This window comes from Otolemur garnettii, unplaced genomic scaffold (genome assembly GCF_000181295.1).
Source record: "Otolemur garnettii isolate 467f Iridium unplaced genomic scaffold, OtoGar3 scaffold00037, whole genome shotgun sequence".
NCBI lineage: Eukaryota > Metazoa > Chordata > Mammalia > Primates > Galagidae > Otolemur > Otolemur garnettii.
The window spans coordinates 255,718-261,296 of record NW_003852432.1 but is presented as its reverse complement, the minus strand read 5'-3'; positions in this window follow the sequence as shown (position 1 = coordinate 261,296).

Below are 5,579 nucleotides of genomic sequence, written 5' to 3'. Positions count from 1 at the left end.
GCTGTGAGCTGTGATGCCATGACACTCTACCCAGGGGGACAGCTTGAGGCTCTGTCTCAAAAAAAAAAAAAGAAAATGGCCATCTTGATTTTTTATAAAAGCTCTTACGTCTCATCTGAACTATTGCAGCTGATGCCTCATACACACATACACACACACATATGCACGCATATGTATTTTTTAATTTTTTACACACAGCCAGATGTAGTGGCTCACGTTTGTAATCTTACCACTCTGGGAACCTGAGCTGCTGGAGCTCAGGAGTTTGAGACCAGCCTGAGCAAGAGTGAGACCCCATCTCTACTAAAAGTGGAAAAATTAGCCAGGCAGTGGCGCCTGTAGTCCCAGCTGAGGGACTGGGAGGCTGAGGCAGGAAGATTCTTCCAGCCCATGAGTTTGAGGTTGCTGTGAGCCATGACTCCACAGTACACTACTGAGGGTGACAGAGTGGGACATGGGACTCTGTCTCAAAAGTTAAAAAAAGAAGTTTCTAGACACAGCATTAATTGGTATTCTTGCTTCTGTCCCTCATACCTTGAGTTTCTTCTCTACACTTATGTTGAGTAATTCTAAAACAATGGTCATTTATTTTCCTTTTTTTGTATTCCTTTAACTTCTGCTCATTGCTTACATGATTTAAGTTTCAACTCTTTAGCTTAGATTCACAGCAGTTTGGGGTCTAGTACCTTAATTCTTTGCTAATTCCCACTCTCACATCTTGCCATTTCTCCCTTGCCCTGCTTGTTATGCTTCAGTGACAACATGTCACTTCTTTCCTCAGCATTCCACACTATTCAACCTTCTTTGCCTTGGCTCTGAAATTTTTCTTTGACCTAGATGTCCTCCTCCTCCTTCCGCGTCTGATGGATTCTTATTCATTCTTAAAGTTACTGCCTTTCCTGGCCTTTGTATACTTTTCTTTCTTTCTTTCTTTCTTTTTTTTTTGGAGACAGAGCCTCAAGCTGCCCCCCTGAGTAGAATGCCATGGCATCACAGCTCACAGCAACCTCCAACTCCTGGGCTCAAGCAAGTCTCCTGCCTCAGCCTCCCAAGTAGCTGGGACTACAGGTGCCCGCCACAATGCCTGGCTATTTTTGCAGCCATCATTGTTGTTTGGCGGGCCCGGGCTGGATTTGGACCCACCACCTTAGGTGTATGTGGCTGGCGTCTTAGCCACTTGAGCCACAGACGCCGAGCTATGTACTTTTCTAAGATTGCATTATTATACTGTATTATAAATATGTATTTACATATCTTTTAAAGAAGACTATAACCTGATTGAGGGCAAAAACTATATATTCGTCTTTATTCACTACACCAGCATCTAGTGGGTGCTTAGTAAAAGTTTATTGAACTAAAGGGATTATGAAAAGTATACTGCCTATTTTGTTTTACCTAAAACAGTAATTCAAAGGAGCACATAGGCTTGAGTGAAGGTTTAACAAGGAAAAATCCTAGGTAGGAATCCAGTGGGGGGAGGGGGGAAGTGGTGAATTATGAAAACTAAGTCAGCAGTTTTAGCCAGTGTCAGGCCAAAATATGAACAATATTCATTTATCTGGAAATTAGTATTAGAATACAATTCCACTCTTGTTTCAGAGGCCAAGGAGGAGATACAAGAGATCTGACAGGGAAAAAAAATAATAAAATCCCAGAGGGCAAGAGAGACTTCACAGTAATGGCAGATAACAAACTTGGTTTGGGCTTGAAATGTGATCTGGCAGTCAAAGGAAAGCCAGTGCTATTCTAGGCAGCTAACAAAGAAGAATTGTGCCACAGCACAGGGAGTTGGCAAGAGCCCACTGGGAGTATTACATTTAGCACAGTGTCAGCATGATAGAAACAGAAGGTGGTGAGCTCTGAGTGCAATTGTAGTGCTGAGAGGGATAAATACATGAATTTATGAAGATCAGTTTAACAAATTTAAGCATGCAGGGTTGACTGAATTCTAGAAACCACAAGATCCAGGGGACACACTCCTGAATGTTTGAAGGGTGTTAACATTAGAGAAAAAGAAGAATTATTTAGCCTGGACTATGGAACTTTGTAAGAAGGTAAAACTAAGAACAGGCAAATTGATACCTTTCTAATAGGAATGTCCTGATAAGAGTTTTTGGGTGATAACGTTGCCTTTATCCCTCAGGACTTTTTGTAGTGTAAAGCTGTAAGGCTCCAAAATTTGAAGATGTTCTTTCCCTGGGGGAATGGTTGAAGAATATTTTGGTCTCATGAATAAAGAGAGTTTTTGTCCTAAAAAGCAGGTTATAGGGGATTGACTCAGTATTTGTTAAGCTATGCACAGTATATTAAGCACACAGTATCACACAGTATTACAAAGCACATAGTTCTTGAGGTTCTAAAAACCACTGGTTGTTATAGGCTTTATGCATTCTTAGTATGTTATGATAGTTTAGAATCTGACAAATTTCATACAACTATCCCGTTTTTTTTTTATTATTATTATTGTTTTGGTTTTATTTTTTTGAGACAGAGTCTCACTCTATCACCCTGGGTAGAATGCCTCCGTGTCATCGTGCCTCACCACAATCTCAAACTCTTGGGCTTAAGTGATCCTCTTGCCTCAGCCTCCTGAGTAGTTGGGATTACAGGTGCCTGCCACTATGGTTGGCTAGTTTTTGTATTTTTAGTAGGGACAGGGTCTCGTTCTTGCTCAGGCTGGTCTCAAACTCCAGAGCTCAAGCAATCCTCCTGCCTTGGCCTTCCAGAGTGCTAGGATTACTGGTGTGAGCCACTGTGCCCAGCCTACTGCTAGTCCTTTCAAATTGAATAATGGCAGAAATAGGCTAAATGTTAACTTTTTAAAAAAATATAGATGAAATCCTATTTAAATGAATGTTTCACAAGATAGCAAAACATGTACCCTTGAGTCAAGAGTTTCCTTGGTGATGCTGATGAAGCCTTGATCTGACAACATCTTTATTATTTAGGATGTTTTAAATGCTAGAGAGTGGTGCTATTGCCTATATTGCTAACCAGATTTCTGAGTTATTCTCAGTTCAGAATAGGTCAAGCAAAAATATAGTGATTCATTTAGAGACAGCTCTGTTTCCTAAGGCAAATCTACTTGAATTCTTTCAGTGAAATAGCAAAAGAGCCCATAGTACATTGAGACTTCTATAAAAAACTTATCTCTTTTGCTGGGCGTGTCTACAGAATCCCTCATGTAGCCTTAAAGATAATGTTGGGTATGAAGAATGTGGAGACAGGTCCTATTTAAACTATGAGTCTTTCCTCAATTAACTAAATTGTCTTACACTCCGTATGTCAGTGAGGATCTTTAAAGAGGCAGATGTCAGGGCAGACTTAGAAGCACAAGATTATTGGGTAGAGCACCTGTGAATAATAAGGAGGAAGGAGCCAGGAGCAGGAAACAAGAGCTTTCAGAATGTGATGCAAGCCTAACACTTGTGAGGGAAAGATTGGATAGGAAATATGGCAGACCACAGCACAGTTGAGAAAATCCCGGCCAGGCAGATGTGGAGTGCCCAAGCAAAAGTTGCCTGTAATGGAATCCCTTTGAGTAGGAATGAGCAGGCACTACTACCCGCTTTGCTGCCAAGTTTAGTCACTGGCTGGAAGAAGCTTAGGCAAAGAGCACTCTCAGTGTTCATAGAGGTGGCAGCTAGAGCCTAAACTGTGTTCCATAAATAGGTTCTCTTGAAGGAGATCTAAGTGATACATCTTCATGGCTACTACCTAACAAGTTTATTTACTCTTTTCGTAACAAGATTGATAAAGTTTTAATGTGTCTTGCTATGTAAACATTTGCAATAGAATAATAACTACTAGAGAATATATAAATAAAGGTAGAAACTCAAATAACTTACTAGTCCTGGGATAAACAAAATTTTCTGGCCTTAAATACTAATATTTCTCAAAGAGAATTCATATTAGAATACTAAGTGATGATTTTCTTGTCCATAATATTCCTGCAGCAAATATATTTAGTTAGTTTTTTCCCCCCTTTTGAGACAGAGTCTCACTTTGTTGCACCAATTAGAGAGCTATGGCATCATACCTCACAGCAACCTCAGACTCTTGGGCTCAAGCAGTTCTCTTGCCTCAGCCTCCCAAGTAGCTAGGACTACAGACACCTACCACAGTACCCAGCTATTTTTAGAGATAAGCTCTCACTCTATCTCAGGCTGCTCTCAAATTGGTGAGCTTAGGCTGTCCACCTGCCTTGGCCTCCCAGAGGGCTGGGATTGCAGGCGGGAGCCACTGTGCCTAGCCTTATTTTATTTTCTTGTAGCTCCTTTACATAGTGTGTTTTGAGAAAATCTAAGGGTTTAACATTTAAAATACAGCTCATTAAAGATAATTATGTGGAAGCCAAGATTATATGGAGGAGTAACATAGCTGATGGTTTGTATTGTCGGAGTTAAAATAGAACTATGAATTCTCAGAGAGGGAAATTGACTGAATAGCATTTAAGTAATCTTGCATAATTATGACTTCTGTCAAATAAGCTTTTTTTTTTTTTTTTTTAAAGAGACGGGTCTTAGTATGTTGCCCAGGTTGGACTTGAACTGCTGGTATAAGTAATCCTCCTATCTGAGCCTCTTGAGTATCTGGGATTACAAGCACACACCACTGTGCATGGCTAATCAAATAAGTTTTGATGAAAAATTTGAAACAGAAGACTTGTTTAAATTATATTCCTTAAAAAGTCTAAAAACAAAAGACAGGTAATATTAGTAAAGGTGGCATTTCAAATCAGCGGTGGTACTCAGGATGGTGTAAGAGAATGGATTATTTAATTAATAGTGTAGAAAATTTTGGGTAGCCATATGGAAAATAAAGTTGTGTCATACTTTGCATTTTATAATAGGATAAATTAGATGGATCAGATATTTAAACGTTAAGAAATGGAACTATGGTACTGATATGGTAAGGTACTAAAAGAAACCATAGGAGAATTCAAAAAAATGATTTTGTATAGTATAGTATGATATAACATTCCAGAAACCATAAAAGAATAAACTGTAACTTTAAATACTTAATTAAAAAAAAAGTTGTACCTAGAAGAGGGCTGCATTACAAAAACTACTATAACCAAGTCAAAAGACAAGTGAGAAACTGGGGAATATCTGCAACTCTCACCACAGAGGGCTGGTTTCCCTAATATGTAAAGAACTCCAAAAAAAATCAACAAGAAAAATGTTAATACTCCAATAGAATAATGGGCAAAGATTATGAACAGATAGCTTAGAAGAAATGAAATATAAATGTCATTTATACTTATGAAAATAAATTCAGTCTCACTCTTCATAAAGGGAATATAAATAAAAAACTACTTTTTGACATTTCAGATTGGTAGGGACCCGACAATTCGCTAATAAACTGTCCTAGAATATATGGCTTGGCTCCCACAGCACAGTGGTTATGGTGCCAGCCACATATACTGAGGGTGGCAGGTTCGAACTCGGCCCAGGCCAGCTAAACAACTGCAACAAAAAAACAGGCGGGCGCCTGTAGTCCCAGCTACTTGGGAGGCTGAGGCAAGAGAATCACTTAAGCCCAAGAGTTTGAGGTTGCTGTGAACTGTGACACCACAG